Consider the following 27,732-nt stretch of genomic DNA (forward strand, 5'->3'; position numbering starts at 1 on the left):
ACCAATCAGATTGCTGCTTTCAGTTTTGCAGAGGCCTTGTTAAAAATGAAAGAAGCAATCTGATTGGTTGCTATGGGCAACTGGACAACTTTTCCTCTGGACAGGTTTTGATAAATCTCCCCCATTTTGCTGCAGAATTTCTGCTGGTAATTCAATAACAAAATCCACAGTATAAAATCTGCAGCAAAAAAAATCTGTAGCAAAATCCCAATGGCTGGATTCACACTGTAAAGCACAACTCCGTTGCTTATGATAAATAACTATTGTGCAGAACCAATTTGGCTTCTAAATACCTTTAAATGGGTACTTCTTTTTTTTTAAAGAACTGGTGCCAGAAAGTTAAACAGATTTCTAAATTACTGCTATTTAATAATATAGCAGCTGTATGCTACAGAGGAAATTCTTTTCTTTTTACATTTCTTTTTTGTCCTGTCCACACTGCTCTCTGCTGACACCTCTGTCCATGTCAGGAACTGTCCAGAGCAGCATAGGTTTGCTATGGGGATTTTCTCCTGCTCTGGACAGTTCCTGATACAGGCATCAGGTGTCAGCAGAGAGCACTGTGGACAAGACAAAAAGAAATTCATAAAAAAAATAATTTCCTCTGTAGTATATAGCTGCTAATAAGTACTGGAAGGGTAAAGATTTTTTTAATAGAAGTAATTTACAAATCTGTTTAACTTTCTGGGACCAGTTGATAAAAAAAAAAAAAATAAATAATGTTTTCCACCGGAGTACCCTTTTAACAGGGCTCCTTTCTCCCCACTCCTGGAACTGTCCACAGCTGAAAACTGAGCATAGTCCATATGCAGCTTATGTAGCACCAGACCCAGTGTGACACGAGGTGTGGACAGCACCAGGACACTGCGATGAGCTTATCTCCAGCCGCAGTGATGTCCCACCTCGGTCGGTAATAGGCTGAGCGCATGTCATATAAGGAGCCTTGGCCTGTTATATGACACTGCGCTCATTGTATCACTGGTCAAGGCGGGAAATCGCTGCTCCCGGCAAAAAGTTAATTGCAGTGTTTCGATTTGTGCACAGGAAGCAGAAAGAAGGCCGGAACGGAGGACAGAAAAGCTATATCAGTGCAACGGGGGAGCTGTGGATGGTATGTTAAAGGGGATAAGTGTTTGATTGCGGGGGGTCCAAATGCTGGGCCCCCCGCAATCTCGTGCACGGGGCCACAACTCTGCCGCGCAGGGGGCGTGCCAGCCGCGGCGTGACGTCACGGCTGACACGCCTCCTCCATGTAGTTCAATCAGAGAAGTGGGGAAGCAGCGTTTGTGCCCCCCAGCCTCCCCCATAGAACTGTATGTGGACAGGGCGGGGAGGGTGCGTAACTGTCGACCTTTCACTGAGTGCTAATGCGGGGGCCCCGTTAGGGAAATCGCGGGGATCAAACACTTATCCTCTATCCTGTAGATTTCCCAAGAGCGGTCCTCAAGTCCCCCTAACAGGTCATGTTTTCAAGATTCCCTTAGTCTTTCACAGGTGATATAATTATGGTCTGTGCATCAGGCATCTCTACAGCTATATCACCTGATAACATGACCTGTTGGGGGTATTTAAAGGACAACTGCAGCCAAATTTAACTTATCCCCTATCCACAAGATAGGCGATAAGTGTTTGATCGCGGGGGGTCCGACCGCTGGGACCCCCGCGATCTCCCTAATGGGGCGCCGGCATTACACTCATTGTAAGCGCTAATGCACGTAGCGTCGAGCTCTGAGCTCGACGGTTTACGCCCCGTCCCCATACAGTTCTATGGGGGAGGCGGAGAGGAATGAACGCTGCCTCGCCGCCTCTCCCATAGAGATGTATGGAGGGGGCAATGTCATGCTGCGGCCGGCATGCCCCCTGCACGGGAGAGCCACGGCACAGCCGCGGCCCCGTACAGGAGATCGCAGGTGGGCCCAGCAGTCGGACCCCCCGCGATCAAACAATTATCCCCTAGCCTGTGGATAGGGGATAAATTACATTTTGGCTGCAGTTGTCCTTTAAGGACCGTGCTTGGGTTAACACTGGTCTAGGGAGTTGCATATGGATCGGGTGTGCCCTTTTTTTCACATTAAGCCCCTGCCCCTCAAAATTCCTGTGCATGTCCCTGGGTAGCAGAAAATAAATAATTACAAAGCTTAGTGAGATGTGGGATAAGCAGAACAGAAAATGTCATGTAATGCTGGGCTGAAAGCCCATTTGGGCCCGACGCCTTTCCTAAGAGACCTCTTCCAAAGTAAAAGGAGTATTTAGGCATTCTCAGGCATCCGACTTTAAAGAAGCAAGAGACAGGCGTATGAAATAAATCAACTTAAAGAGCAGAATGATCATAAGACCTTGCAGGTTCAGAAAATAAAGAAGAGTGCAAAGAATAAAAATCTGAATAAATACGGTTATGATGAGAGGTATGTTGGATGCTATGGACATGATTCAAAGACTGTTTCTTTTAAAAGCATCAATACTTGCAAGCAATCAATTGTTCACATACTTAAAGGAGTACTCCAGTGGAATAAAACTTATCCCCTATCCAAGGGACTCCCACAATCTCTGGGAGTCCCCAGGAAGGGGGCATGCCGTCCTGCCACAGGAAACCACTTTCGGCACACCACCTCCATGTTTCTCTATGGGACACATGGAGGGGGCTTGTTGGCCTGTCCTGGGGACTGCTGGGATGCCATGCAGGAGATCACAAGGGGGTCCCAGACATATCCCTAATCCTGTAGTTAGGGGATAAGTTTGATTGCGGTATAGGGGATTGCGTTGGAGTACTACTTTAAAATAAGTCATAAATAGCTTTTTCAACTTTGTGCGATAAAAGAGTGTCCAACTGCACCCTGGTGTTTTTTTAAGAGCCTTATACAGACACAGAGAATGCTCATGTTGGTGAGCCAAAGAAAGAGGAGACAACTGATATTCTACAGCCGTCTGAACCGTAATATTATCTTTTTGTAATGCTTGAGGCTAGAGACCCCGAATAAAAGACTTATGGGCTTATGGGCTGACCAAACTCATGCAGGATTAGAATCCTGAGTAGCATTAATATGAAAATAAGAGAAGAGATCTACTTGTACCTGGGTCTTAACATGGTATTAACTTGTACAGTCAACAAAGTCTCATTAAGCCTCCATATCTATGGAGTGGAGGGAGTACCCATAAAACCGAAAACTGACACAACATCATGATCTGACCAGGTTGTCGGAACGTGACGTGCATAAAAAAGAAGGGAAAGAGTAGATGTCTTAGTCAACACCCAATCTACTGTATGTGAATATAGTGAAATAAAAATAACCCCTCAGGGTACCATTGTGTTCTCTCCACACATCTGCCAATGACAAAACAAAACAAGAATTAAGGAGGTGTTGATGTTTTCCAGATTCATGCAACTCACAAATATCAGAAACAGCCTCCAGAAGGTGGTCATTGGGAGCATAAGTATTAACAAATAGTTGTATCATTAGAAGAGCCCAGTGAAATAAGATAACAACCATCTGGATCTTTAATTTCGTGTATCACCTGTAGGGGAAAAGTATTATGGAAGAGTGTAAGAATTCCCTACACTTGCTAACATAAAAGGCTACAACTCCTACTGTAGAAGTGGTGAAAACTTTGGAAAGGATGACTAAGTAAAATGAGACTTTTGAAGACAAATAACGTTATTTGACGTTTGAATGTATAGTGCATGTAGGAGTGTTAGTGTAGCATGTGGTATGATGTATAGCTTAGGAGACCTGTGCAGTATATTGTACTGTCATGCTTTGTATGAATGTATTCATTTATGGTGCCTGTGCCTACTGTATGACAACTGAATGATCAGTGACAAGAGCCCCTCAAACAACTTTCTACAGATAGGCTTGGAGTAGTGGCATCCTGGGACTATCTGACTCTCAAAGCTCTACGTGGTTGGTATTTTCTGCATTAGATTATTTACCTTGCATGGGCATATATAGAATAGCGGCACACTACAGTGTGCATTATAAATTTCACTTTGCACCCTACTTCTCATTGTTGATTAATATATATGAACGGTATCCATTAGTATTCATATACTTACCTTACATATCATAGTGCTACTGGTACATGTGTGGCTCTTTGTATCCAATATGAACTTACCTTTATACTTGTATGCCCATGTTTTATTGTATTTCATTCCACTTGGTTCATCATGTATACAATTTAGTCCCCGGCTGCCGCCATTTTGTTGTTCATTCCTCCCCGTCTTTTTAATGTATTTTATTTAATTTTTGCTATTGTGCATTAATAAAGATTTACTGTATTTTGTATCTACATCTGTGTCAAATAGCTCCTTTTTCTTGGGTATTTTTTCTACAGATAGGTAGCTCTTTCTTTTGCGCGAAATTCTTACTTAGCTATTAAACCTCCAGTCATGTTCTAAGACTTTCAAAAGAAGCCAAACATTGATTTGCAGGGATGCAACCTCCAATAGGTGGCGCCAGGGAGCAAGCTCTTTTCCTTCTGGGAGAGTGCTACTTTGCATATAAACATAAACAATAAACTATAAAGAGAGAATCATATGTGCCAATTTCACAGAAGCAAATAATATAGTAGCTATCTGTACATCTGTACACATAGCTGTTACGCCGAGCGCTCCGGGTCCCCGCTCCTCCCCGGAGCGCTCGCTACACTTCCCTCACTGCAGCACCCCGGTCGGTTCCACGGACCCGGGGCGCTGCGTTACCACCTCCGGCCGGGATGCGATTCGCGATGCGGGTAGCGCCCGCTCGCGATGCGCACCCCGGCTCCCGTACCTGACTCGCTCCCCGTCAGTTCTGTCCCGGCGCGCGCGGCCCCGCTCCCTAGGGCGCGCGCGCGCCGGGTCTTTGCGATTTAAAGGGCCACTGCACCGCTGATTGGTGCAGTGGTTCCAATTAGTGTTTACACCTGTGCACTTCCCTATATCACCTCACTTCCCCTTCACTCCCTCGCCGGATCTTGTTGCCCTAGTGCCAGTGAAAGCGTTCCTTGTGTGTTCCTTGCCTGTGATTCCAGACCTTCTGCCGTTGCCCCTGACTACGATCCTTGCTGCCTGCCCCGACCTTCTGCTACGTCCGACCTTGCTTCTGTCTACTCCCTTGTACCGCGCCTATCTTCAGCAGCCAGAGAGGTTGAGCCGTTGCTAGGGGATACGACCTGGTCACTACCGCCGCAGCAAGACCATCCCGCTTTGCGGCGGGCTCTGGTGAAAACCAGTAGTGACTTAGAACCGATCCTCTAGCACGGTCCACGCCAATCCCTCTCTGGCACAGAGGATCCACCACCTGCCAGCCGGCATCGTGACAGTAGATCCGGCCATGGATCCCGCTGAAGTTCCTCTGCCAGTTGTCGCTGACCTCACCACGGTGGTCGCCCAGCAGTCACAACAGATTGCGCAACAAGGCCAACAGCTGTCTCAACTGACTGTTATGCTACAACAGTTACTACCACAGCTCCAGCAATCATCTCCTCCGCCAGCTCCTGTACCTCCTCCGCAGCGAGTGGCCGCTTCTGGAATACGACTATCCTTGCCGGATAAATTTGATGGGGACTCTAAGTTTTGCCGTGGCTTTCTTTCCCAATGTTCATTACACTTGGAGATGATGTCGGACCAGTTCCCCACTGAAAGGTCTAAGGTGGCTTTCGTAGTCAGCCTGCTGTCTGGAAAAGCCCTGGCTTGGGCCACACCGCTCTGGGACCGCAATGACCCCGTCACTGCCTCTGTACACTCCTTCTTCTCGGAAATTCGAAGTGTCTTTGAGGAACCTGCCCGAGCCTCTTCTGCTGAGACTGCCCTGTTGAACCTGGTCCAGGGTAATTCTTCCGTTGGCGAGTATGCCGTACAGTTCCGTACCCTTGCTTCAGAATTATCCTGGAATAATGAGGCACTCTGCGCGACCTTTAAAAAAGGCCTATCCAGCAACATTAAAGATGTTCTGGCCGCACGAGAAATCCCTGCTAACCTACATGAACTCATCCATCTTGCCACTCGCATTGACATGCGTTTTTCCGAACGGCGTCAGGAGCTCCGCCAGGATATGGACTCTGTTCGCACGAGGCGTTTCTTCTCCCCGGCTCCTCTCTCCTCTGGTCCCCTGCAATCTGTTCCTGTGCCTCCCGCCGTGGAGGCTATGCAGGTCGACCGGTCTCGCCTGACACCCCAAGAGAGGACACGACGCCGCATGGAGAATCTCTGCCTGTACTGTGCTAGTACCGAACACTTCCTGAAGGATTGTCCTATCCGTCCTCCCCGCCTGGAAAGACGTCCGCTGACTCCGCACAAAGGTGAGACAGTCCTTGATGTCTACTCTGCTTCTCCACGTCTTACTGTGCCTGTGCGGATGTCTGCCTCTGCCTTCTCCTTCTCTGCTGTGGCCTTCTTGGACTCTGGATCTGCAGGAAATTTTATCCTGGCCTCTCTCGTCAACAGGTTCAACATCCCGGTGACCAGTCTCGCCAGACCCCTCTACATCAATTGTGTAAACAATGAAAGATTGGACTGTACTATACGTTTCCGCACGGAGCCCCTTCTAATGTGCATCGGATCTCATCACGAGAGGATTGAACTGTTGGTCCTCCCCAATTGCACTTCTGAAATCCTTCTTGGACTTCCCTGGCTTCAACTCCATTCCCCAATCCTGGATTGGTCCACTGGGGAGATCAAGAGTTGGGGGCCCTCTTGCTCCAAGGACTGCTTAAAACCGGTTCCCAGTAAACCTTGCCGTGTCCCTGTGCTTCCTCATGTAACCGGTCTCCCTAAGGCCTATATGGACTTTGCGGACGTTTTTTGCAAAAAACAAGCTGAGACTCTACCTCCTCACAGGCCTTATGATTGTCCCATTGACCTCCTCCCGGGCACTACTCCACCCCGGGGCAGAATCTATCCTCTGTCCGTCCCAGAGACTCTTGCCATGTCTGAATACGTCCAAGAAAATTTAAAAAAGGGCTTTATCCGTAAATCCTCCTCTCCTGCCGGAGCCGGATTTTTCTTTGTGTCCAAAAAAGATGGCTCTCTACGTCCTTGCATTGACTACCGCGGTCTTAATAAAATCACGGTTAAGAACCGCTACCCCCTACCCCTCATCTCTGAACTCTTTGATCGTCTCCAAGGTGCCCATATTTTTACCAAACTGGACTTAAGAGGTGCTTATAATCTCATCCGCATCAGAGAGGGGGATGAATGGAAAACGGCATTTAACACCAGAGATGGACACTTTGAGTATCTGGTCATGCCCTTTGGTCTATGCAACGCCCCTGCCGTCTTCCAAGACTTTGTTAATGAAATTTTTCGTGATCTCCTATACTCCTGTGTTGTTGTATATCTGGACGATATCCTGATTTTTTCTGCCAATCTTGAAGAACACCGCCAGCATGTCCGTATGGTTCTTCAGAGACTTCGTGATAATCAACTCTATGCCAAAATAGAGAAATGTCTGTTTGAATGCCAATCTCTTCCTTTTCTAGGATACTTGGTCTCTGGCCAGGGACTACAAATGGACCCAGATAAACTCTCTGCCGTCTTAGATTGGCCACGCCCCTCCGGACTCCGTGCCATCCAACGTTTTTTGGGGTTCGCCAATTATTACAGGCAATTTATTCCACATTTTTCTACCATTGTGGCTCCTATTGTGGCTTTAACAAAAAAAAATGCCGATCCCAAGTCTTGGCCTCCTCAAGCGGAAGACGCCTTTAAACGACTCAAGTCTGCCTTTTCTTCGGCTCTCGTGCTCTCCAGACCTGACCCATCTAAACCCTTCCTATTGGAGGTTGATGCCTCCTCAGTGGGAGCTGGAGCTGTCCTTCTACAAAAAAACTCTTCCGGGCATGCTGTTACTTGTGGTTTCTTTTCCAGGACCTTCTCTCCGGCGGAGAGGAACTACTCCATCGGGGATCGAGAGCTTCTAGCCATTAAATTAGCACTTGAGGAATGGAGGCATCTGCTGGAGGGATCAAGATTTCCAGTTATTATTTACACCGATCACAAGAACCTCTCCTACCTCCAGTCTGCCCAACGGCTGAATCCTCGTCAGGCCAGGTGGTCTCTGTTCTTTGCCCGATTTAATTTTGAAATTCACTTTCGGCCTGCTGATAAGAACATTAGGGCCGATGCTCTCTCTCGTTCCTCAGATGCCTCTGAAATTGAACTCTCTCCTCAACACATCATTCCTCCTGACTGCCTGATTTCCACTTCTCCAGCCTCCATCAGGCAAACTCCTCCAGGAAAGACCTTTGTTTCTCCACGCCAACGCCTTGGGATCCTCAAATGGGGTCACTCCTCCCATCTCGCAGGTCATGCGGGCATTAAGAAATCTGTGCAACTCATCTCTCGCTTCTATTGGTGGCCGACTCTTGAGACTGATGTGGTGGACTTTGTGCGAGCCTGCACTATCTGTGCCCGGGATAAGACTCCTCGCCAGAAGCCCGCTGGTTTTCTTCATCCTCTACCTGTCCCCGAACAACCTTGGTCTCTGATTGGTATGGATTTTATTACTGACTTACCCCCATCCCATGGCAACACTGTTATTTGGGTGGTCGTTGATCGATTCTCCAAAATGGCACATTTCATCCCTCTTCCTGGTCTTCCTTCAGCGCCTCAGTTGGCTAAACAATTTTTTGTACACATTTTTCGTCTTCACGGGTTGCCTACACAGATCGTCTCGGATAGAGGCGTCCAATTTGTGTCTAAATTCTGGAGGGCTCTCTGTAAACAACTCAAGATTAAATTAAATTTTTCTTCTGCATACCATCCTCAATCCAATGGACAAGTAGAGAGAATTAACCAGATCTTGGGTGACTATTTACGACATTTTGTTTCCTCCCGCCAGGATGACTGGGCAGATCTTCTACCTTGGGCCGAATTCTCGTATAATTTCAGAATCTCTGAATCTTCCTCCAAATCTCCGTTTTTCGTGGTGTACGGCCGTCACCCTCTTCCCCCCCTCCCTACCCCCTTGCCCTCTGGTCTGCCCGCTGTGGATGAAATTTCTCGTGATCTTTCCACCATATGGAAAGAGACCCAAAATTCTCTCTTACAGGCTTCTTCTCGCATGAAGAGATTCGCAGATAAGAAAAGAAGAGCTCCTCCCATTTTTTCCCCTGGAGACAAGGTATGGCTCTCCGCTAAATATGTCCGTTTCCGTGTCCCGAGCTATAAGTTGGGACCACGCTATCTTGGTCCTTTTAAAGTTTTGTGTCAAATTAATCCTGTCTCTTACAAACTTCTTCTTCCTCCTTCTCTTCGTATCCCTAATGCCTTTCACGTCTCTCTTCTTAAACCTCTCATCCTCAACCGTTTTTCTCCTAAATCTGTTCCTCCCACTCCTGTTTCCGGCTCCTCGGACATCTTCTCTGTCAAAGAGATCTTGGCCTCCAAAAAGGTCAGGGGAAGAACTTTTTTTTTAGTGGATTGGGAGGGTTGTGGTCCAGAAGAGAGGTCCTGGGAACCTGAGGACAATATCCTGGACAAAAGTCTGATCCTCAGGTTCTCAGGCCCCAAGAAGAGGGGGAGACCCAAGGGGGGGGGTACTGTTACGCCGAGCGCTCCGGGTCCCCGCTCCTCCCCGGAGCGCTCGCTACACTTCCCTCACTGCAGCACCCCGGTCGGTTCCACGGACCCGGGGCGCTGCGTTACCACCTCCGGCCGGGATGCGATTCGCGATGCGGGTAGCGCCCGCTCGCGATGCGCACCCCGGCTCCCGTACCTGACTCGCTCCCCGTCAGTTCTGTCCCGGCGCGCGCGGCCCCGCTCCCTAGGGCGCGCGCGCGCCGGGTCTTTGCGATTTAAAGGGCCACTGCACCGCTGATTGGTGCAGTGGTTCCAATTAGTGTTTACACCTGTGCACTTCCCTATATCACCTCACTTCCCCTTCACTCCCTCGCCGGATCTTGTTGCCCTAGTGCCAGTGAAAGCGTTCCTTGTGTGTTCCTTGCCTGTGATTCCAGACCTTCTGCCGTTGCCCCTGACTACGATCCTTGCTGCCTGCCCCGACCTTCTGCTACGTCCGACCTTGCTTCTGTCTACTCCCTTGTACCGCGCCTATCTTCAGCAGCCAGAGAGGTTGAGCCGTTGCTAGGGGATACGACCTGGTCACTACCGCCGCAGCAAGACCATCCCGCTTTGCGGCGGGCTCTGGTGAAAACCAGTAGTGACTTAGAACCGATCCTCTAGCACGGTCCACGCCAATCCCTCTCTGGCACAGAGGATCCACCACCTGCCAGCCGGCATCGTGACAATAGCATTGCTCCAAAAGGAAACATTTCTTATCTCTCCAGAACAAGACAGTATTTCTAGTACAACCGACCTCAAGAAAATATACCAGTAGCCAGAATAAAAAAAATGATTATAGTTTAATTCTTCTATTAACTATGTATTATTCTATTGTTCTCTATCAGTCGGTTTTGTGGGGACATTTTCTCAGCTCTCCAGGACAGGACTGGCATTTCTAGTATAAATGAACCAATGAGACATACACCACTAGCCAGTAAAAATGATATTGTAGTTCAATAACTGAGAGTTAAAGGAGTATTCCAGGAAAAACTTTTTTTTATATATCAACTGGCTCCAGAAAGTTAAAAAGATTTGCAAATGACTTCTATTAAAAAATCTTAATCCTTTCAATAATTATCAGCTGCTGAAGTTGAGTTGTTGTTTTCTGTCTGGCAACAGTGCTCTCTGCTGACATCTCTGCTTGTCTCGGGAACTGCTCAGTGCTATGGGGATTTGCTTCTAAACTGGGCGGTTCCCGAGACACGTGTCATCAGAGAGCGCTTAGACAGAAAAGAACAACTCAACTTCAGCAGCTCATAAGTACTGAAAGGATTAAGATGTTTTAATAGAAGTAATTTACAAATCTGTTTAACTTTCTGGAGCCAGTTGATATATAAAAAAAAGTTTTTTCCTGGATAACCCCTTTAAAATATATCATTCTGCTGTTCTCTGTTATCAGCCAGAGTTGTGGATACATTTCTCATCTCTCCAGGACAAGATTGGTATTTCTAGCACAACTGACCTCAAGAAAATATACCAGTAGCCAGTAAAAAATAAAAAATTAATATATATATATATATATATATATATATCTATATATATATATATAGTGGTTCAATGTCTTTTATTAACTATATATTATTCTCCTGTTCTCTGTTATCAGTTAGCTTTGTGGGGACATTTTGCCAGCTCTCTAGGACAGGACTGGAGTTTCTAGTACAGATGATACATACACCAGTAGTCACTAAAGGTAGTTCTACATCAGAGAGTGACAGTATATTATTCTGCTGCTCTCTGTTATCAGCCAGTTATCAGGGCACACTTTCTCAGCTCTCCAAACTTGCTCCAGGCAGATACCCAGTTTGGGAAAACGTGGAGAAACATTGTGAGTACAGTATATACAGTATGTTTATTTATTTATTTAGTTGACATAAGAAATAAATATTTAGACTATTTTTTGTTTTCTGTTAGCAGCCAATTGGATACAAATCTTTTAAACATTAAGATTTAGACTGTTTTAAAAGCGAAGTCTTATTCCTAGACATCCCAGGGCTATTCCTCCTGTCTTTAGAAGCAGCTGACACTCACCTCCCCGCCCCTCTCTCTCACAGCCGGGCTCCTCTATCCCTAATCTCATTGGCCTCACTGCCCCGAGCACAGCAGCAGCAGCAGCAGCTCAGCTCTGAGCCCAGTGCACGGGCAGCCACAGCAGACTGGGGAGAGTGGCACACACACCATGCCCCCTGGTCACTACATGGACCAGCTGAGCAGAGCAGGGGGCGCCCTGGAGCACACACCATTCTGCAGCCTCTCCTCTGGGTGCAGGGGTCCCTGACAGTGCTGGGGTCCTGGGCAGCAGAACTCACTCTTCTTAGTGCTGCTCGCAACTTTAATGTCATCTGGTTCTGCTGAGGAATATGCACTTTGGATCCTGTCATAGACATTCTCCTTACTTGGTAAGTGACAGCTGCTATCCCTGTCTACACAAGGGTGTCAGGACTTTCTAATAAGTGTATGCTTGAGGTGACAAGGACAGGTACTATGGAATATACATGCAGTCATGGCTTCATATGTGTATGATGTGTGTATATATAATAGTGAGCTATCTAGTGTGCATATAGTTTGCATATTTGTAATTGGAAAAATATTAAAACATCTCCCTGACATTATTTGTATCTGGGAAAACGTCTCAGCGGTGCCACCTGGTTATTTAAGGTTCTATGAAAGGGGAGGCAGGTATACAGGACCACAGGTAGAAATGGACCTGGTATATACAGTCTTTGTGTATTTAGATCTCATGACATCTCCGGGTCAGTATTTGTGTCAGAATATGAAGGTCTGAAACTAAGTGTTACTTGTAAGTGTATATGTGTGTATATATGTAGACTTTACTAGAGACTTTAGAAACTCTGACATTTCTGAAATGTTGTTTAAAAGACTGAAAATAAGTACTATAGACATCAATGGGGATTAGTTTTGTGCAAACATGCCAACAGACAGAATTTTTTTTAGATAGACTGGTTATCTTATCTGCCCAAATTTATATATATATATATATATATATATATATATATATATATATCTTTTTCCATATCTATCTATCTATATATATATATGTATATATATATATATATATATATATATATATATATATATATAAATCATGTTGCAGTATCTTGTAATACCTTTTTTATTGGACTAACAGCATTTTGTATAGACAAGCTTTCGGGATTCCTCCCTTTATCAAGTCATAAGGGAGGAATCCCGAAAGCTTGTCTCTACAAAATGATGTTAGTCCAATAAAAAAGATATTACAAGATACTGCAACATTTTATGATTTGCATCTGCATCACTGGACTAATACGGCTACTCAAATTTACCATATATATATATATATATATATATATATATATATATATATAACCAGTTGGACAAAAGCAGCAGCACACCGGTCAGATGAATATGTGTCAGGCTTTATTCATCAGATGCAGCGACATTTCTACTGTCATATATATATATATATATATATATATATATATATATATACACACACACACACACATATGTGTCTTTTTTGTTACATTTATACCTATTATAATATATAATTTTTTTTGTTTGTTTACACCTCTGTTAATCTGGTTGCTCCATTGCTTTAGTTTATTTGTTTTTTTTTTGCATTAGTTCCTATCACAAAAATTATGTTTTTCAGTAACTATGAAATTACTAGGCAAAATTTGAATGACAAAATACTCATAAAATGTTATTTTTATGGTATCTCTGGACAGTGAGTCTAATAATTTTATATATTACTATGTTATATATTTCAATGTCTGAAATTTGAAGTCTTTTAGATTGCATTGTATTTCTGTATTTATTATGGTTGTTATTATACATATATCCTATAAGTACTATAACTACTACTACTTGTAAGTTGGTTGTAAATCCTTGCAAATTGTTAGCCTAGGTTGGCATGGTCTTCTCACTTTTTCTCTACCATTCAGTCATTTATTTATTTAGTTCATATTCAAATGTGCGTTTTGTCACATTTTACGTATTAAAGCTCTTTTATGTGTACAGTTCTCTGAAATAAATAATACCTACCATCACTGGGTTACCCTATACTCAGGTTTTCATTATTTATGGAGTGTTACTATTATAAGCTATGTTACATTATATATATAAAAAAGAAAGAAACATTAAAATAATTTTACTTCTAAAAACCATCATACATTTTCAATTACAGTCGTCTAAGCATCATGTATATGTGTTTTTTGTTTTTTTTTTGACAAGAAAAGTATTTAATTTTTTTCCCCTATCTTATTATGTTTTTAACCAACTTCCAGACATAAATTCAGATACCTGGTGTTTTCTTTCTATCCAATTATCTATCTATCTAAAATATCTAAAGAAATAACTTTATTTATTTAATTATTTATTTGTCTATCAATCATCTACCTGCTAATAGTTCTGTTTTCCTATGTACCTACCTATGTAGATGTGGTGGCGGGGTGTGAGGTGCAGGGCAGAAGTTGTTACCTAGGGGCAGATGGCATTAACCCCTTGTATTCGTGACGCCAGGGTGTGGTTTAACCTATAACAACCCGAAGGTATACCGCTGGATCCTGGGCTAGGCACCGAGGCAATAAAGACCCTGATGCCAAGTTACGGATAACGGTAGCCTTATTGAGGGTAGACAGTTGGTAGAGTCTATACAGTTCAGCTAGGGTCCAAGGAGGGGACCAGTGACTCAGATAACTGGCTTGCTGGGACTTGTAGTAGGAGTAGGCAATTTAGTGCAGGCCACGTTGCTTGACAATTTCACAGAGACTGACTTGACTGATGATGGACTATGCTGCAGGTTTAGCTTACTTGCACTTGACTGTGGCTGCAGGACTTGACTTGAGGCCTCCAATAAAAAATAGCTCCTCCCAGGGCTTATCTGGGGGAGACTAGCATGGAGCCCATAGGATCACCTGGTCACTGGTACCTCCTGGGTAACAATCACATGGTATATCAATTGTATAATTCTTAAAGTCTTAAAGTGATAACACATTTTATACAGTACAACATATTTACAATGGGGAAACTAATGCAGGGGGCCCTGGGGACACAAAAGGAGGCTGCCTTACAGTGCAGCAGGAGTACGGGGTAACACCTCCTGTACTTGGCCACCACATAGAGGTATAGTACAGTAGCACAAACCTAAGTTTGGCTATACAGCAGGTCCAAGTATATTGATTGGCACAATGGGCAGTGATATCTCATTAAAGAGCTCTTCCTATAGTATCCTATACGTTGTATGTCCACATTGAATTGGAATTCTATCTAGTTATGTTTTTTTTCTCTTGTGTTTAGTTATGTTATCTCTATTTCTCTATCTGTCTCTTATTTATGAAAATATCTAGCTTTTTTTATCAATTGGTAGGCATATTTATCTCATACCATAGAAGCATAATATGCTTCTTCCCATTCATACTAGTCACATACCCAGGTGTCAGAACGCAGTCCAACATTTTCAATATGTGCCAACCACTGATAGGATATGATCCATCACGGTAAACATGGTAGATGGTGTTTGTATGTGAACCACAGTTTAATTGCTTCACAATCCAATCCACAAGATGGATTTTTTTGTCAGCAAGCCATGAAAATTTGACCAAGTTGTTATTGGTGCCAGATGGCTGGTTTTGCAGGAGACTTTGTGCTGTACTTGTTCTGCAGTCCCAGAAATGACATGGGCTTTTTGAACTATTTCCAGCGTGGTTTGGAAAGCATGAATCCCTACTCTCAGAGGGATTGCAGGCTAAAGTAATTGTGGTCACTTTACGTCTCAGTTACTCATGTAACTGACAGTCTTCTCTGAGCTACAGGAATAGCTGGCATTTTGTCCGAAATATTTATGTAATGCCGTTTGTCTTGTCATTTATGGCACTGAGATGTAATCTTCACACCACTTTTTTTTTTATCGGATTTGACAGGAACACACATTTTCTTTTCGCTGCTATCATTTCTATTCTTGCTGTGTTTCCTCTGCTTCTATAGAGAACTGAGCGGCATAACACAAGCACTTTTGTTTATGGAGAGGGGGAAATTCTACCTGACAGTAAAATTTACATGAAATTGACCTTAGGGAATGCACCATTGCCTAGGCTCAAGTGTCAATCTTCAATGTACAGCCCTTGCATACTACAATGGCCAGTAGTTCAGTTTTTACTATTATTTCTGAGTGTGTTTCTTAGTGTATGCTTACATTTATTTTAACCCTTTTTGTAGGATATTGTATGCACCTACTGAGTAACAACTACACTGACTGTCAATTTACATTGGGCCTTGAGTCTTCAAGGATAAAGTCTGCTGACTAATGTATTTAATAGGTTTATGGGGTGGAGTAAGGCCCCTAAAAACCATTATGGTGCTTAATTTGTGCATAGTATATAGTAGCAACACAGATGCAAAGCATGACTATTATATGTATGCTAATACTATGCATTTCACCAAGCTTGACAATGCACATTCAGGCAAGGATCATTCTATCATAGTCTATGGTACAAATTTCATGATTTAAGTCACTTAGTGCTCTCAAAATATTACATTTTGTGATGACAAAATTAAAGGGATACTTAACTGGAAAACTTTTTTTTTTTATTTAATTAAATTAACTGGTTACAGAAAGTTAAACAGATTTGTAAATTATAGAAAAAACAAGAAATGTCCTGCACAGCTAAGACTGATAGGTTGAGGACTACTGATAGGGGATCTGTATGGAGGATATATATCTGAACTGTGGTGGTGCTCTGACTCGTAAAAGCAGTGGATATCTTTAGGTAAGTAGGTGAAGAAAAAGTCGGCAGACTCACCAATCTTCGTTCTAGAGTTCTTCTTTAATGCAAAATACTCACAATACAAACATCACAGTAGGGGGAGAAGGATTGGTGCAGGGGGTATCATTGCTTGAAAGCAATGATACCCCCCCCCCCCCCCCGCACCGATCCCTCTCCCCCTACTGTGATGTTTGTATTGTGAGTATTTTGCATTAAAGAAGAACTCTAGAACAAAGATTGGTGAGTCTGCTGACTTTTTCTTCACCTACTTACCTGAATATTTGTAAATTACTTCTATTTAAAATCTTCCAGTACTTATCAGTTGCGGTATGTTCCAGAAGAAGTTCTTTTCTTTTTGAATATCCTTTCTGTTGCACCACAGTGCTCTCTGCTGACACCTCTGTCTATTTTAGGAACTGTCCAGAGTAGGAGCAAATCCCCATAGCAAACCTATCCTTCTCTGGACAATTCCTGACATGTACAGAAGTGTCAGCAGAGAGCACTGTGGTCAGACAGAGAAGAAATTCAAAAAGAAAAGAACTTCCTGTGGAGCATACAGCAGCTGATAAGTACTGGAAGGATTAAGATTTTTAAATAAAAGTAATTTACAAATCTGTTTAACTTTCTGGTACTAGGTGATTAAAAAATAAAAAATTCCAGGGGAATGCTAAAATATGATGTCCAACTGTATCTGTACCAACTGTACCTTTAAGGCAGTGCAGTTCTTAGACGGGAATGTGACAAATAGGCCCATTGGATGGCAACATGCTTGATTTTATGCAGCTGATACAGGTGGACATCATATTTTATCAATTTAAGTTTATTTGGTTAAGAAGCTGTCAGTCATACTTGCAATATAAGAAACTATTAAAAACATACAGTATACAAATAATCTTAGTTGGTTATATATGGTAAAACCTGTTCCAGACAGCTGTAAGATTTCCCAAACTTCACCAGAGAACCCTGAGGTTATATTAATTCCGTTCAGTATAATCCCAAGCAGTTATTTGTTGTAACTGTAACAGTTTCTGTATTACAGCTGTATGTAAACAGATTTTTTTAATTTCTTTAATATTTACAATCCATTCAACACATCTGAATGGGGTTATTTCTTTAACATGCCTACACATTTTTACCAACCCCATTCAAATATAAAGGACTTTGACCTATACATAGTTATACAGGGATGTATCCATAGGCTACTGAGTCGAGATACAGTAACTTGAAACAGCAGTGTAATGTATGTGTTTGAGAGGTTTACGTCTGGAAACGTTCCGGGGACTGATACATGTTGTCTGCTCTACTTCTCCTGTAGACTATTTATTAGATTACATAGGTGACCAATGCAGACCGTCACAGTATTCAGCGTCTCCACTGAATTTTTATGGTAGGTATTTCCGTTTTGTCACTTTATACAGAATGAGCAGCAAATATTGTATGTGTGACTAATAACTGCAAACACTCGGCAGTAAAGCATTTTAATAAAACAATTAAATACTAAATAAACACATGCTTTTTACAATATTTAACTAGCAGTGCATGGCACTTTGCCTGTGTGCTGCGCACTACAAGCCGCGCTCTGTCACCGTGCCTTTGTTTCATGAACTCATTTGATGTTATCATTAAAAAAAGGATTAAGTCTTGTATTTATTTTCTGCTAATTAGATGCCTGGAACGTTATATAGACCAACTGCACACAGCTTAGTGTTATGTCAATGTCTGGAGATGGAACCACACCTCATTAACTAAAGACATGTAAAAAAAAACTTACTTAAGGTGCCCATATATTTTCACTAACTGTTCGGCCAACGCTTGTTCACCTGACAGTTATCTCTCCAGACTTCCTTTTACATATGAACGGCAGTACAGGCTAATATTTATATGTTGCTATGTGGAGGGGTCTAGCCAGTAGAGATGAGCGAACTTACAGTAAATTCGATTCGTCACAAACTTCTCGGCTCGGCAATTGATGACTTATCCTGCGTAAATTAGTTCAGCCTTCAGGTGCTCCGGTGGGCTGGAAAAGGTGGATACATTCCTAGGAAAGAGTCTCCTAGGACTGTATCCACCTTTTCCAGCCCACTGGAGCACCGGAAAGCTGAACTAATTTAAGCAGGAAAAGTCATCAACTGCCGAGCCGAGAAGTTCGTGACGAATCAAATTTACTGTAAGTTCGCATATCTCTACTAGCCAGACAGCTCTGAAGCTGGCAAAAATCTATCATCTGTTGGGGGAGATTTGGGAGGCCCCCATACACCTTATACAGTCGGCTGAACCCACTGCTGCTGGCCCTTTAAAGTGGTTGCATGACCTGCTGCTCCATTCTAATGGGAGATTGGGGTCAATGTTGTTGAGGGTTGAACCGCTGGGGTCATTTAGAGAATAACTGTGAAAAGGGGATAACTTAACAAGATGGCACAACCCTTTTAAAGGTGCACTATTTCTTCCGTTCATTCGCCCGTCACAAAATAACGGCCGTTATTAATAACAGGCGATAACGGGTTAAAACGGCTATTAGAAAAATCCTATAGACTATAATGGGATTTTCTAAAGGCTGTTTAATGGCCGATTTCCAGGGTTTTTATAATGACGTTTATAATGGAGGTATTTTTATAGTGTGAAAGCAGCCTAACAGGGTATGGCGCGGGCTCCCGACTCGAGCCTGTGTCATACAGGCTGGCCCTCAGCTGATTCTTGTAGCTGAGGGTCGGCGTTAATAGCCAACATGCAGCGATCGCCGTGGGCGGCTATTAACCCTTTAGTTCACCGCTGTCAAAGCTGACAGCTGTGTCTAAAGGTGCCTTTATCCCATCCCTGGTGGTCCAGTGGGGTGGATCGCTCCTCCGCAGCGTGATCGTGCATGCGGGGGGAGGGGGTATTATCCACTTCTGAGCTGGCCAGAGAGCTTACCTCTGTTCCTGTGTTTGCTGATGTGCTGTGAATCATAAAGCCTGGCAGGGCAAGGCTTTATCAATCGAGCACAGAGCACACACATCAATGTGGTTCTATGGAACCACATTGATCTGTATGAGGAATCAAATGATTACTCCTAAAAGTCCCCTAAGGGGACTAAAAGTGTAAAAACAAAAAGTGTAAAAAATAAATAAATAAAAAAGTGTAAAAACACACATATTAACCCCTTCTTTATTAAAAGTTTAAATCACCCCCCTTTTCCCAATTTCCATATAAAAAATATATAAGAATAATAAAGATAAACATATGTGGTATTGCCACGTGCGTAAATGTCCAAACTATAATAATATGGGGTTAATTAAACTGCATGGTCAATGACATATACGTAAAAAAAATTCCAAATTTCAAAATTGCGTATTTTTGGTCACTTTGTATACCTTTAAATTTTTTATAAAAAGTGATCAAAAAGTCTGATCAAAACAATCATGGTACCAATAAAAACTTCAGGTCATGCCACAAAAAATGAGTCCTCATACCACCCCGTATACAGAAAAATAAAAAAAGTTATAGGGGTCAGAAGAGGACAATTTTAAACATATTAATTTTGGCGCATGTAGTTAAAAAAAATTTTGAGTAATAAAATAAAGAAAACCTATATACATTGAGTAATATTGTAACTCTATGGACCTACATAATAAAGATATGGTGTCATTTGTACCTAAAAGTGCACTGCGTAGAATCGGAAGCCCCCAAAATTTGGCGTTTTTTTTTTTTCAATTTTGCCACAAAAATATTTTTTTCTGGATTTTCCATAAATTTTGTGGTGAAGTTACTGATGTCATTACAAAGTACAATTGGTGGCGCAAAACATAAGCCCTCATATGAGTCTGTAGGTGTAAAATTGAAAGTGTTATAATTTTTAGAAAGGAATGAGGAAAATATGAAATTGAAAAAACGAAAAAAAACATGGTCCTTAAGGGGTTAACACAGAAAACAAGCTGTGCCTTTTCTAATCAATTTGGTGCTAAGTTGGTGTTAAGTCTTCTGAAAATTTGGGGCAAATTGCACAAAAAGCAAATAATTTTATACTAGGTTTACTTGGTATTAACTGTGACACTTTGGGCGCTAAATTGTTTTAAAAAATCACCCCCACCCCAATGTTCCAGAGTTGTTGTTTCAGAAAGAATATATTTACTAAATAGGACAGGTCAGGATATCACTACTGACAAATCTCCTTTGTGCTTATTGAGCAACAAACACATTAAGTTGACGAAAGGTAAACTATGACCTGTACAATAACTGAGGTTCTCTCTAATGTCACTAAACTGAAATGGATAGACAGGATAAATGACAGCTGCCTACTGCTGATGTGACCTCAATGTCACCGGGATGGAATTTCTAACCACTATAGAAGACTTGCATGATTCAGCTGAAAAGTTTGTCAAATAAGCAAAGCAAAGGGTGTATTCCACCTGATATATTTACTAGTAGTTTCATTCAAGCAGAAAGGGAACAAGCAATGAGAAACCCCACTGTTATAAAGCCCTCCTAATATATAACCTAATCAAATGACTTTCATTGCATAAAAGCATAATATTTAAAGCATAACTATAAGTTTGGCTTTAAAAGTGAAAAAAATCAGTCAGTCTTACCATGTCTATCTTTTGATTAACAGTAATTTGCCAGCTGTATTGGCTACTGAGAGACACATCGGATAGCCATAAGGCGGTGTTTGGCAGTTCCTAAACTTATTTTAAAATATATATTTCTTTCAGCCAAGAGTCAAGATGCTCAAGTGCCAAAGACTTGCCCACCTTCTCACCCTTATTTACCAGCCTCTCCTTGATTGACCTACAGAGCCCTGTACATCGGTCAAGTAGGGGATGGGAGGAGGCATGCTAGGTTATGGCACTTAAAGGGGTACTCCGGCCCTAAAACATCTTATCCCCTATCCAAAGGCACCCACCTCTTTGAGCTGCACGCCGCGCTGCCAGCTCACAAACTGCCGGGTGCCGACTGCGGGGCCGGAGTATCTAGACGTCACGATTCCATCCCCGTGAGACATCATGCCCTGGCCCCGCTATGTAAGTCTATGGGAGGGGTCTTGGGGCCGGAGTACCCCTTTAAGCAGCTCAGTCCTGCCTCCTTGACACTTGGCTGAGAAATAAAGAGAAGCTTTTATAATTTTGACAACCCTAATCAGCTCCAGGGAAGGTACATTTCACGTTTATACCCTCACAGATAACCAATGGTGTCTGCAGCTCTTAGCAACAAATACAGCTGACAGATTTTCTGTGAGGGCTATATGGTCACCTGAATGTTCTTCTTGCAATACGGTAGTCTTGTTTTCTTTAATAATATAGAACTGAAACACCAAAGTTGATCTGATCATAATAGCAAGAAAGGTTACACAGTAAACAGTGTTATAACATTAGATATAGATAGAAGTGACGGAACGGCACTGCTAAACCTATATGGAGTTAATCACGATGTGTAATAAAGGATACGTATGGAGGTAGACTCTTGACAGGTCACCCAGTACGAAAAGGGTCCCACTGGCGGTGCTAGGTGAAAAGGTAGATACATTCAGACAAATATTTGTAACAAGAAACAATCAACACCTGCACTAACCGCAAGTGTACCACAACTCCGGCTTATCTCATCCGATTCCTCTTATTGACGACCGGGGGCATCTCCGATGTAATGGCGCTCAGAAGAAGGCGACTGCCGGCGGTTTCAGGCAATCATACTGCGCTGCATCGGGCCTTAAGGCCGGATGAAGCGCAGTATGATTGCGTGAAACCGCCGGCAGTCGCCTTCTTCTGAGCGCCATTACATCGGAGATGCCCCCAGTCGTCAATAAGAGGAATCGGATGAGATAAGCCGGAGTTGTGGTACCCTTGCAGTGAGTATAGGTGTTGATTGTTTCTTGTTACAAATAAGTGTTATAACATTCTTTACAAGCTTATTCTTCTAAATGTGGAGTGATCCTACATTGCTACAGTTATAAAGAAGACCTTACCATTGCAACAGCTGACCTGTGCTTAAATAGCCACCTATTTCTATGCTGTAGTTGAAATGGCCGTGTGCCAAACAAGGGCTTACATACTGTACCAAATGTAGTGGCACAGGACCCAGTAGGCAACAGAGGCGCATTGGCACAGTTAAGGTAGCTTTACTATCTGTTAGAGTACATTATATTGACTGAGCTTATACATTTAATAAATCATTGTCTGTTTGCTTCCCATTTGGTTAGCCTCTTGAAACATCCACTTCTTAGTTGATCTGTTTTTAGATCCAATAGTTTTTAACCCCTAGATGACATTGGGCATAAATGTGTGGCCTTCCTGTTTGGGACTTAAAGGCGTACTTCAGTGAAAAGCTTTTTTTTTTTTTTTTTTAAATCAACTGGTGCCAGATTTGTAAATTACTTCTATTAAAAAATCTTAATCCTTCCTGTACTTATTAGCTGCTGAATACTACAGTTGAAATTCTTTTCCGTTTGAAACACAGAGCTCTCTGCTAACATCATGAGCACAGTGCTCTCTGCTGACATCTCTGTCCATTTTAGGAACTGTCCAGAGTAGAAGAAAATCCCCATAGCAAACATATACTGTTCTGGACTGTTCCTAAAATGGACAGAGATGTCAGCAGAGAGCACTGTGGTCATGATGTCAGCAGAGAGCTCTGTGTTTCAAAAGGAAAATAATTTCCGCTGTAGTATTCCGCAGCTGATAAGTATAGGAAGGATTAAGATTTTTTAATAGAAGTAATTTACAAATCTGTTTAAGTTTCTGGCACCAGTTGATAAAAAAAAAAAAAAGTTTTTCACCGGAGTAACCCTTTAATGCGCCAGGGCATAAATGTACGTTTTGGAGCGTTAAATGACTCTGAAGCACTTCATATGCAATAAATGTGTGATCTGTAGTGATCACGGCATCTGAGGGGTTAATGGCAGACATTAATGGCGATCGCGGATGTCGGCCATTACCGGCGAGTCCCCGGCTGCTTCTAGCAGCCGGAACCTGCCGTATATGACGCGAGTATCGGAAGGGTGGTCATACACAGGACGTAAATGTACGTCCTGGTGCGGGAAGTCCCGCCAAACCAGGACATACATTTACGTCCGTGGTCGTTAAGGGGTTAAATCAACTGGTGCCAGAAAGTTAAACAGATTTGTAAATTACTTCCATTAAAAAATCTTAATCCTTCCTGTACTTATTAGCTGCTGAATACTACAGTGGAAATTATTTTCCGTTTGAAGCACAGAGCTCTCTGCTGACATCATGAGCACAGTGCTCTCTGCTGACATCTCTGTCCATTTTAGGAACTGCCAGCGTAAAAGGAAATCCCCATAGTAAACATATGCTGTTCTGGACAGTTCCTAAAATGGACAGAGATGTCAGCAGAGAGCACTCTGCTCGTGATGTCAGCAGACAGCTATGTGTTTCAAAAAGAAAGGAATTTCCACTGTAGTATTCAGCAGCTAATAAGTACAGGAAGGATTAAGATTTTTTAATAGAAGTAATTTACTCCACTGGAAAACTTTTTTTTATTTTTTAAATCAACTGGTGCCAGAAAATTAAACAGATTTGTAAATTACTTCTAGTAAAAAATCTTAATACTTCCAGTACTTATCAGCTGCTGTTATGATCCACAGGAAGTTCTTTTCTTTTTGAATTTCCTTTCTGCCTTACCACAGTGCTCTCTGCTGACACCTCTGTCCATTTTAGGAACTGAACAGGATAGGTTTTCTATGTGGATTTGCTCCTATTCTGGATAGTTCCTAAAATGGAGAGAGCACTGGGGTCTGGCAGAAAGGAAATTCGAAAAGAAAAGAACTTCCTGTGGATCATAACAGCAGCTGATAAGTACTGAAAGGGTTAAGATTTTTTTTAATAGAAGTAATTTACAAATCTGTTTAACTTTCTGGCACCAGTTGACTTAAAAAAAGTTTTTCAGTAGAGTACCCCTTTAAATGTGAGTACAGGTGCAGTGACCGAGAAAAACAAAATAAAAAAATATATATATTTTTAATAACATTTTTCAATAATAATTATTTCTTTTTTTAATAATTACTTAAATAACACAGAGTCTCCCTGCTAAGCAGCTGTTTTTTTTCACAGCGTGAAATACGATGCATAAATGCTACGTGTGAACCTACCCTGAGAATAAAGCAGGATGTATATAGAAAACAAATCCAACTCATGGATTGTTCACACGAGGGAATTTCCGTGTGAAGTATTCCACACAGATATTCCGCTGCAGCAGAGTCCCATTGATTTCAGTAGGATTCTGCTGCATTGTGTACACGGCTGAATTTCCACAGCAGATGTCTATTCTTTCTGGGGATTCCACATGGAAATGCATTGGCCTCTATGAGGCGGTGCATTACCGAGTGGTCCTAGCACCGACATATTCTGCTGGCGTTCCACTGTCAGTGAAATATAAAATGGGCTTGCTTCAGAGGCGGTGGAGAGTTTCGGTGCTGAACAGACCCAACCAATGATAAAAGCAACATGGTTTATTTTCCCAAGATGCAACGCATTTCACAGCACAGCAGGCTGCTTCATCAGGCATGACAAGTGGTGAATCTATGTCCACTAAATACTTTCAAATGAACTCCTTTATAACTGGAACATTATGCATCTTTGTACAAGAAATACAAAAAAAACATGACTATTTCCACACAAAGTTCACAAGAGTAGCATGATCATAGTGGCGTATATTAAAATATACACATCTACTATAAAATATATATATATACATGAAAATGGCGGTGTGAGATCGCCGAAACGTTGTCTTGTTCCTTGGAATAAAAGCACTTTGATTTAGCACTATTATTGGTGTGCTGCCTGCATTTATCCTATATATATATATATATATATATATATATATATATATATATATAAATATATATTAAAAAGACGAAAAAATGTATATCTACATTTTATATTTCTGTTGCTTTAGATAGAAGGGCTGCAGAACGGCTATCATTCTCATGTACTTTACCATGGTTGTGTATGGGGTACACAACTATTTGTAAGCGTATCTCTCACCCCCTATCTATTCATTCCCTATTGCCTTGATCCTACTACACTATGGAGCACTCTCTCTTTGTTTTAGCTGTCAGGGAAATGTCTGTTTGGAAACTTTCCTTGTGGAAATTCCTCAATGTGAACATAGCCTTAAAGATAAATAAGGAGGAGGCCCTTTTCTGTATATATGCTGTAAGTTGACTGGGTACTGCTGCAAGTTAGCATTGACTTTTATATGATAACATTTTGCGTTTCTTACAAGTATTGTGCTCTCCTAATGTTACTAAATTGTGCATCCAGTACCATTTTAGCTTTTACATACCTTTTAGATTTGACATACCATACCTATACATTTTTCATCTGTCAGGGTCTCCATCCAATAACTAGATAGGCCAGGTTCACACTGTAGGTGCTGGTGGGCCCAGCACCTACTAAAACTGGTTGGCGCTAGGACCGTATGGAAATAGATGGCAATGTCTTTGGTGTGGATTCTACCAGAACATTGAGCAAGTTCAATGATCAAAACTTTTGACATGTCTTTTTTAACTCCTTAAGGACGTAGGGCGTACCTGTACGCCCTACGGCCGGTCCCGGGGTTTAAAACCGGGTCACGCCATGACCCCGCATCACACCGGGTCGGTCCCGACTGCTTATCATAGCCGGGACCCTGGGCTAACAGCGCGCGGCATTGATCGTTGTGCCGCGCGCTTTTAACCCTTCAGACGCATCTAAGTTGACCGTCGCATCTGAAAACTAAAGTAAACGCTTCCCGGCAGCTCAATTGGGCTGATCGGGACATCGCGATAAAATCGCGATGTTCCTATCAGCTGGTACGCAGGCGGAGGTCTCCTTACTTGTCTCTGCAGCGTCCGATCGTCGATTGATTGCTCCAAGCCTGAGTTACAGGCTTGAGCAATCGAGCCCCCATCTGACTGATCCATGCAAAGCTATGGCTTTGCAGGGATCAGCATAGGAGATCAGTGTGTGCAGTGTTATAGGTCCCTATGGGAGCTATAGCACTGCAAAAAAAAGTGGAAAAAAAAGTTAACAAAGGTCATTTAACCCCTTCCCTAATAAAAGTTTGAATCACCCCCTTTTCCCATAAAAAAACAGTGTAAATAAAAATAAACATATATGGTATCGCCACGTGCGAAAATGTCCGAACTATAAAAATACATTGTTAATTAAATCGCACGGTCAATGGTGTGCAAGCAAAAAAAGTCCAAAATAGTGTATTTTTGGTCACTTTTGATATCATGAAAAAATGAATAAAAAGCGATCAAAAAGTCCGATCAATACAAAAATACTACCCATAAAAACTTCAGAACACGGCGCAAAAAATGAGTCCTCACACCGGCCCGTACGCGGAAAAAAATAAGTTATAGGGGTTAGAAGATGAGAATTTTTTACACATAACATTTCCTGCATGTAGTTATGATTTTTTTCCGAAGTACGACAATATCCAACCTATACAAGTAGGGTATCATTTTAACCGTATGAACCTACAGAATAAAGATAAGGTGTTATTTTTACCGAAAAAGGCACTGCGTAGAAATGTAAGCCCCCCAAAAGTTACAAAATGACATTTTTTCTTCAATGTTGTCGCACAATGAATTTTTTTTCCGTTTCGCCGTGGATTTTTGGGTACAATGACTAATGTCACTGCAAATTAGAATTGGTGGCGGAAAAAAATAAGCCATCATATGGAATTTTATGTGCAAAATTGAAAGCGTTAGGATTTTTAGAAGGTGATGAGGAAGAAATGAAAATGCAAAAACGGAAAAAAACCTGCGTCCTTAAGGGGTTAAAGTTACATTAACCTACTTTTAGCTATAAATGCTGGTCTAAAGCAAGAAACTGGCAGCAAGTTTGTATAATCCCAAAGGATTTTTATTAAACTGGAGTACAGCTAAGAAAACGTATTCTGTGATAAACCACTTGTCATGTATTGACACATTGCTGAAAAAGACAAAAAGTAAAGTCAACAGTATATGATGTCATCACCAGTGCCTACTGGATACATATAAATGCCTAGGATGGGGATAAACAAATATTTCCTAATGCATTCTGCTTTTATATTGGCACATGGCAGCCAAAATTATTCCTTCACACGACTCTCAGATAGCATTGTGTGTAGATAACATTTGCATGACCTCTTTTTTTAAGGATTAACCAGAATGTTACATAAATAAGATAACATGAGCCAACATTAGATAAAATAATTCTATGTACAGGTCTTTTTACTTAACATGCCATAAAGAGGTTTTCATTCATAGCTGTTCTTTGCCTGTACATGTACATTGCTGGAATCTTACCTAAGCACATCCTTTTTGTGGTACTTTCCTGCTGTGCCTTTTACAAATGTCTTAAAGGGGTACTCCACCCCTAGACATCTTATCCCCTATCGAAAGGATAGGGGATAAGATGTCTGATCGCGGGGGTCCTACGCGATCTTGGCTGTGGCACCCCATACATCAGATGG

At 42.2% G+C, this 27,732-nt stretch overlaps 1 protein-coding gene across 3 annotated transcripts in view; it reads left to right on the forward strand.

Moving 5' to 3' along the window:
* Window positions 1-27,732, forward strand: part of GLIS3 (GLIS family zinc finger 3) — a 417,907-nt gene that overhangs the window by 39,003 nt on the left and 351,172 nt on the right. The window contains exon 1 of one of the 3 annotated variants that reach the window (XM_056522346.1): window positions 11,708-11,934. The exons of the other annotated variants lie outside the window; for them this stretch is intronic. The gene's annotated coding sequence lies outside the window, so the exon portion shown is untranslated. Of the gene's footprint in view, window positions 1-11,707; window positions 11,935-27,732 lie in introns of those variants that run through there. 3 annotated transcript variants of the gene reach the window in all.

The sequence above is a fragment of the Hyla sarda genome, chromosome 1 (genome assembly GCF_029499605.1).
Source record: "Hyla sarda isolate aHylSar1 chromosome 1, aHylSar1.hap1, whole genome shotgun sequence".
Taxonomy (NCBI): domain Eukaryota; kingdom Metazoa; phylum Chordata; class Amphibia; order Anura; family Hylidae; genus Hyla; species Hyla sarda.